This window comes from Leiobunum rupestre, chromosome 8 (assembly GCF_980474605.1).
Source record: "Leiobunum rupestre chromosome 8, qqLeiRupe1.1.hap1, whole genome shotgun sequence".
Classification (NCBI taxonomy): Eukaryota; Metazoa; Arthropoda; class Arachnida; order Opiliones; family Sclerosomatidae; genus Leiobunum; species Leiobunum rupestre.
In genome coordinates, this window is record NC_143391.1 from 46,518,592 (window position 1) to 46,526,830 (window position 8,239).

The following is an 8,239-nucleotide window of genomic DNA, read 5'->3' on the forward strand; positions in this document are numbered from 1 at the left end:
ACTAATTATCTCAAATTAAACATTAGAAATGTACCTCTCGGCAAGTTATGGTATTGTCTTTGTTACAAATTTTATCTCTTAGTTTGATTAAATATTGTTACTTACCTCCAAATCCTCCTCAAGATGGCCATGATTGGATTGAAGATCCGATGCTGGTCGTAAGTTGAAACCATGGTGTAGGCTACCAAAGCTCCTCTTCGTAAAATGCGAAAGTTCGATTTGTCTTTCGTCTCTGGTTATATATCTCAATAATACTTACGTAATAAAGAAGAACGAATCCACGCACATGAAACATCCATAAACGACCATCATAATCGGTTGGATATTAAGCGCTTCTCCTATTGAATACAAGTATTTAAGTAGAAATATGAATCCTTAATAGACTTTCTAGTTGTGTAAAAACAAAAGTCAATGTAGGAAAAAATATGTGGCTGAAATTCATTAAACGGAAATATCTTAGGAACTAACATCCATTCTGTTCCGGTTTACGAATATTAGCAACAAAAATTGTCAAATAAAAAACGTAGCAGACAATTCGTCAGTTAATCAGGATGTATTAACTATTATAAAGATCGTATTATTAATATCACTAAATAAGAAGATGAATCATGTACCGCCATGAAGGTCTAATAATAATCAGCTAGGCTAATACTCAAGGCACCAGCTTAGGCCTAAGTCATCCAGCGACTTTAAAAACCATTATTAATGCGTAGGAGGGTGGTGGCAAGCCCTTCAATCCACGCGAGCCAACAGCTCCCTACACTAACTATTACCGTTAGCTAGTGCTCGGAATTACGAACAAGATGAATATAGATAAACCGTATAAAATTCGATAATTTGTGTATTGGATAAGCATCCATGAATAAAGTGCACCTACCTTTAACTTTGGATTATCAAACAAATGAATAACGGATAAACGCTTTATCCATTGTCGAAACAAATATTATCCAATTTATTCGTTTAGATGACTACGGGGGGTTATCCACAGATATGTATTTCTGTATAAAGAACGTGGCGTATAAATATTTTTTTTTTATCCAAAAACAATTCCAAGCTGCAAAATAACTTATCTTTCAGATAAGTCTATTTTATTATTTATTCATATTTTATATCTATTGAACATACAGTTTTGTACCTATTTTAAGTAAAAAATGTTTACTTCATAGTTATTTATGGATATGGCAAGATTATCCAAGGATAAAGAACAAAGGTCTCTCATTCTTCCTTTTTTAGATTCAAGTTGCCAGTTGCAAAGTTTTCCCGCCAGATTTGGCTACTTTTAATAGTATGATGGGAAAAATACATTGTAGGTCCTTGGATAAGAGACGTAATTTTGGGGTATGGGGAACTTTTGAAATTTAATTGTTCTTAAACCTTTTCTATAAGTTAATTTCGAGAGTTTTATTACTCATATGAAGCGAAGATTTACTACCCCGACGTAAAAACGTAGTCTGGTCCGTGACCCGTCGTCTCACCAGCACTCGTCTATGGTTAATGGTAGAGGACGGAACAGAACAAGTTTTGACGTAGGGGAAATGAGTCTCAAAAATGACTTCTTAAAGGGAATATAACCTCAGCTTTTTTGGTGTGGAACACCAACGCTTCGACCATTTCCCGCTCCCTCCTATGGCTTCAGATATTTTTGGCACTGGTTAGAGATTTCCCGCCTAAATTGTTAACATAAAAAAACCTTAAAAAAGACTTGAGGTTATATTCCCTTTAAGGTTAGGAAATATTTAATCCGCTGACTTTCGGGATCGTTTTCTTCGTCCAAAGCTAGCGTAGGGCCCATGGGTCGCCAACTTACTAGGGTTGCCGCGGATCGGTTCCGGTTCTTAAAGTAACCAGAACCGAACCGAGAACCGACTAAGTAGAGCCGGAAACGAACCGATCAAGACAAATTGGAACAGAAACCGAACCGAAAAATAGTAGGAACCGAACCGAACCGAAACAAAAATTGGGGAGATATTGTAAATTACTGCATTTTATTTCAGTTAATGGTTAAATATTATTAACAGACGTCATTTTCGGACCCTGGCCGAGCAGAATGTCGAAAACTAAAAGTAAAATTAGCTCGCGCAGGCGGCGAAGCTATGTTGGCTTATTCCCACATATTTGGAAGTAACATAGAACACGCGGGGAAATAAAAACCAATAGCTTGGACAAAACTAAATTAAGTGATTTATAAATATACAACGGTTTTTCCTTCCAATTGAGACAATAGACATAAGAGTCCTTGTGCTTTTACTTACTCCGCGCAGTAGAGGCATTGAGCCACTTTGTATTTTGAACTTCCGTCTTCGGACGATTTAAGCGACACTTTACACGTCACTTCGCAGTCTAGAAGTGCCTGCCATGCTTCCGTTTGCGAAAAGAAACCAAACCGAAAACCATCCGTTTGGGAGTGGAGTTTACGAGTGAATTCTACCAAAATACGTGACCTCCGGCGTAACAAATAATCGGATAAAACAAATAGATTAACCGATTCAATATTCATTTGAAAAAACAAAGTACACATTACGAAAACGAATAAGATATACGGGGGAATTCTGCAGACTTTCCTAGGAAAGTTGTGACACGCCTTCTTTCTTTCAACTTTCTTCTTGAGATTTCATTGGGCGCGAAATCACATGTCGCACAACGTCCACAGGGACCGTACAAATTCAACCCCTTCGCTCCGATTGGTTGTCGTTACGTCATAGAATGACACCACGTGAGTGCGAGGCAATAATCGCCATCTATTCGACTCCGAAGGACCAAGTTCAGTTCAGTTCCGCAGCCAGATTCAGTGGGCCCGTGGTTAAGAGTTCTCATAGGCTGAAGTGGTCGTGACGTATGCCTATTGTAATTGGCTACAGAAAATTGAAGGGGGAAAGATTTCCCCCGGGAATTTGCCGTTATCTCTGACGCTATTCCGGGGAAAAGAACTTTTAGCTTGGAGGCGCCTTCTGTCTTTGAGCGCGAAAACTAACATCATGAAAATTCGAACGGAAGTGAGTTTATCAAAAGGTCACGGTCAACCGGAAAGAGTGCTGAAGGTCACTTTAAATTTCAAAATGGCTTGTGAAGCTGTGGAAAAGGTCCACCGAACGTGTGTGCTAGTGTCGTGTATAATTTTTAAAAATGTCGATAAAAATTATATGTAAACCGTAATTTACACGATCTGGACGTTGAAAAATTAGGTATGGAGTGCAAATTTATACGAAGAAGGTATATTTGAAGGTTTCAGGTTACTGGAAGTCGTGCATTGGTGTAGGCCTGTAACCCTTGCCTTATTTAAAAAAAATTAAGATCCTTTTTTGCAAGCCGAAGAGGTTTCATCTGCAAAAGTAAGAGAAGTACACTTGTTATAACGTTTAATTCTTAGACTAATTAAGTACTTTTAGATATCGTTCGTGACAAGGTACTGCGATATGGATAAGAATGGAATTTACTCAATACACGAAGAGCTGGTACGAACATTTTCATGTTGAGAATAATTTTTATTTTAACTTTTGTAATAATGGTCCCAAAATTTAGAAGGTGGCTTGATGGTTTGTGATTACCCAACAACTTCATTGTTGATTCTATCAAAACTTGACACGCTTCGAGACAGAAAATGTCACGTTATACAACGAGCTTAAGTATGATGTCCATCTTTTTCCTAACTCTATGTGAAAAAGTAACCAATTTTCTTCTTACAGTCCCTGTTGGTCTCACCATTTTCAAAGTGTGACCACTTCTCATTCTCCTTTGAAGATACATATTTCAACAAATGACGATAAAGGACAACCTTTTTCTTGTTTACAGCAATAAAGCAAGTAAAGGTGCAAACTTGCCAGCTCAGAGCTCTAAAAGTATCTACGATTCGTTCAACTGTTGCAACCATGTCAAGGTTATTGGAATGGAATTCCTTGGGGCTACAATTGATATAAATGTTTCAATCTCCATTGACACTACAATTTAATTAACCGAAAGGCTCTTTAGAGTAAGGAGTGTCAATAGCTCCCAGTCATATTTTATGGATGGTGAGGCTCAATTAACTGGAGATTCTTATGGCTCGTTCAATTGGTAAAATAGTATTAAGTATTGTTTGAATTTTCGCAATTCGTCCAGAATGTGATTATAAAGCATTAAGATAAAAGAAATGACCAGCTGAACTCCGTTTATTTACATAATCATTATTTGGAATTATTTTTATTAGAATGTCCTTTAAAAATAATATATATTGCTATTAATCAACGAAGATCTAAAATGTCAATTAGTATTTTAAAAATATATGAAGTGTATTTTTTGACTCTTAACTGATAAGATTTTGCTTAGTTTTATTTTATTTTTTCAAATACGGGGTAGATGACGTAGTTTCATAGAAAGTTTGTATGAACCAAGAGTTACGTTTTTTTCAAGCAATGTTCAGCTTCTAGTTTCTTAACGTTATTCATCGTAAAATACCAGTAATAAACTGAAAAACTTTAATGCTACCGATTTAACAGCGGGAAAGGTTTTTATCGGGGTCAGATAAATTGGGATATATTTAACATCAACTTAATCACCTTTTCATAAATATGCTTTCTCTTCAGTGACTTAATTGATAATATCCTACGTCTATAAGATTTATTTAAGTATGACACTACCTATTCATATGCGAACGTTTTACAAGAGATACACTACACCGGGCTGCGTTACCAAAATACATACTTATGCAATATTGGGAATTTTTTAAGCCTAATTGCCAAAACATTGGTTTTTGAAAAAATTTGCAGAATTAAGAATTTTCTACCAACAGAACCAAATGCAACCAACATTTATGTAAATAAAGTTATATTTCAACTCAACATAGTATTAAGGGTTCAATTAATTTAATTGTCCGCAATATTACAGAAATAAATGTTAGCCGATATCGTAATTTAACCTATACTGATTTTAAAAATTTACAATACTATTATAACCAATATTTAAGTGATTTTTTCCGATATCAAGTTAAGTGGCACCATCTGCCTTGTTTTTGATAAAATAAGTTTAAAAATATCCGTATCGAAGACTTGAACCAATTCTCGACAAAAATAACGATATCAGTAGCCTATCAACTCCTAACATAAAAAAATTGGTTATTTTCTAAAACATTGTGCACCAAAGAAAATGCTAAATAAGTTGCCTCTCTTATACATATTTGTTAATATTTCCTGCGGAGGATTTGATATTGACACGCAAAAAGTCAATTATTGTCTGGCAGTTTGTAACTCTGCAAGAAAGAAGTCTCAAAATGTGTAATTATTATTATTAGAAGATGAACTTTTTTACCATTACTTCTAAAAACTCTTCCTCTTCCTTCTTCCATAGCGAATGAGATGAGGCCATTGTATGAAACCCAAACCATCAAGCTACCTTCTACATTTTAGGACCATTATTACAAATGTTAAAATAAAAATACTTTTCAACATGAAAATGTTCATACATATTTTTGGAATCGAATCGCTGTACATTGTCACGAACGATATCTAAAAGTACTTAATTAGTCTAAGAATTATACGTTATAACAAGTTACTTACTTTTGCAGATGAAACCTCTTCGGCTTGCAAAAAAGGATCTTAATTTGTTTAAAATAAGGCAAGGGTTACAGGCCTACACCAATGCACGACTTCCAGTAACCTGAAACCTTCAAATATACCTTCTTCGTAAAAATTTGCACTCCATACCTAATTTTTCAACGTCCAGATCGTGTAAATTACGGCTGACATATAATTTTTATCGACATTTTTACAAATTATACACGACACTAGCACACACGTTCGGGGGACCTTTTCCACAGCTTCACACGCCATTTTGAAATTTAAAGTGACCTTCAGCACTTTTTCCGGTTGACCGTGACCTTTTGATAAACTCACTTCCCTTCGAATTTTCATGATGTTAGTTTTCGCGCTCAAAGACAGAAGGCGCCTCCAAGCTAAAAGTTCTTTTCCCCGGAATAGCGTCAGAGATAACGGCAAATTCCCGGGGGAAATCTTTCCCCCTTCAATTTTCTGTAGCCAATTACAATAGGCATACGTCACGACCACTTCAGCCTATGAGAACTCTTAACCACAGGCCCGTTGAATCTAGCTGCGGAACTGAACTGAACTTGGTCCTTCGGAGTCGCATAGATGGCGATTATTGCCTCACACTCACGTGGTGTCATTCTCTGACGTAACGACAACCAATCGGAACGAAGGGGTCGAATTTGTACGGTCCCTTTGGACGTAATGCGACATGTGATTTCGCGCCCAATGAAATCTCAAGAAGAAAGTTGAAAGAGAGAAGGCGTGTCACAACTTTCCTAGGAAAGTCTGCAGAATTCCCCCGAAAGTTTTTTTTTGTTTTTAACTGAAAGGATATGTCTACTTTATTTATTGGATAATTTATCCAACGAGCAATATTTTTTTTAAGATAGACCTAATTGGATAAGCTTAGTCGATGTTCATTTAGATTTAGCCATGGATAATGGAATTGTGAACATACTCGACACTTTATTTATATTATTTAAACGTTTTCTAGATAAGAGGGGTCAGAGGTGAAACGTATAAAATTACACGTTTCGATATAGTTTTCCCTTTATCTGAATTGTTTGATAATAAGAAGGTCTATTTTCATCAAAATGGATAAACCCATGAATATTAAAATAGACCTTATCTAATGGATAAAAATTACACCAATTCCGAGCACTACTCCTAGCAAAGGCTTAGGGAACGTTTTAAATGAGCAAGTACCTGGATCTATTGAAAAACGCTTAATTTTTCCAATTGCTGGTTATTCGAAATCGCTAGATAAGATACCAAAGCTTTCGGTAGAAAATGTTTCAGCTTATTACGAAAATAAATATCACCCAACGGCAGTTCGAGAGGCGTTACAAGTTTGCCATCGAAAGTTATGTGAACAGTGAAACTGTTGAATCCTCATTTAACAGGTGTATCATGTGTATATCATTCTAGAGAAATTTCATTTGCGTTACATTTACTTGAAATATCATAATTTTAGTGTTACCAATGTCGCTTATGTCAAAGAAAAATGCTTTCGAAGCCAACGCAAATGGCTAGAACCTTACACTCCGATGGTTGCGATGTCAGCCCAGACGCATAGTTGATGGTGCATGTGTGTGCAAAGCCGGAAAGCTTGGAACGTGTAACCATATAGTAGCTTTATTAAGACTTTTGTGTCTTTTAAAAGAAAACCACCAGTGCTTGCGTGCACTGAGTTACCACAGAAATGGAATAGGTCGAGAGGAAAAAGCGTGAAGCCACTAAAGCTACGTGATGTCAATTGGGGAGCGCCTAAAGAAAATAACACCACACCCAATATTAAAAGTCGATTATTTGAAGCTCGTAGATACGGAGAAAGAACCGAAACTGAATTGAACGAGGCAGTGACCTCTGTGCTAGTGGTCATAGTTTTTTCTCCGATAGTTTAGAACAAAATTTTACCACTCTAGGATGGAGAAAAAAACAGTTTGGTAGGGCTCCTAGCTGGTCTACCTTAGGTTTACAAATACCATTAGTCGAATATGCAGTGTTCAGCGATTTGGCATCTAGGTACAAGCTACAAGATACTAGATAAATAGATACTTGTACCTTAGGTACTTGTACCTTAGGTAGAAGTATCTAGTGTATCTATTGTGTCGACAGTCAATAGATACTTTTATCTTGTACTATTATTAATATCTAAACGTACTTCATTGTTTACCTTTAGATACATTTTGTACATTTATATTCACGTATTAGATGTTACCTGAAATACCTATTAACTTCAAATATAGTACCTAGTTAAAGAAGGAGTTTTACCTAGAGATAAAATAATTATACCTAAAGGTAAAATATTTGTACCTAGATATGTGTACAATTTAGATACTTTTTCTAAATCAATAACTTTCAAAACAGAACGTGAAGCCCAAGACGTTAATTTCAGGGTGTTTATAAACTGAATTTAACTCTAATTACAGGAATTGAAGGAAAGTATTTAAAAAATAAATGAAGATGAGTTTTTTTAAATATATTCGAAACAAATGACAAGATTATTCTTTATTGACCTTTTGCGTATTTAGTTCATTACAATATACACAGGTTAGGTAATAAGAAGCAATTGAATACCATTAAGGTGACATATTTCTGTTATATTTTAACATTAACATTGTTTCAAACATAACATCGTCTAGTTTATTGCGCCTTGGAGTAAAAATTTGACCACCAGAACTAGCTCGTTCTACGGCGGCTGAAGATGGCAATAGTGTTAT

At 35.7% G+C, this 8,239-nt stretch overlaps 1 long non-coding RNA gene across 1 annotated transcript; it reads left to right on the forward strand.

The window, feature by feature from the left end:
• The first annotated feature begins 3,290 nt into the window (after positions 1 to 3,290).
• LOC149933524 (uncharacterized) lies at positions 3,291 to 3,617 on the forward strand. The gene is made up of 3 exons (XR_016472765.1): positions 3,291 to 3,329; positions 3,387 to 3,452; positions 3,520 to 3,617. It is a non-coding gene; the product is annotated as an uncharacterized LOC149933524 (long non-coding RNA).
• Positions 3,618 to 8,239: the final 4,622 nt, after the last annotated feature.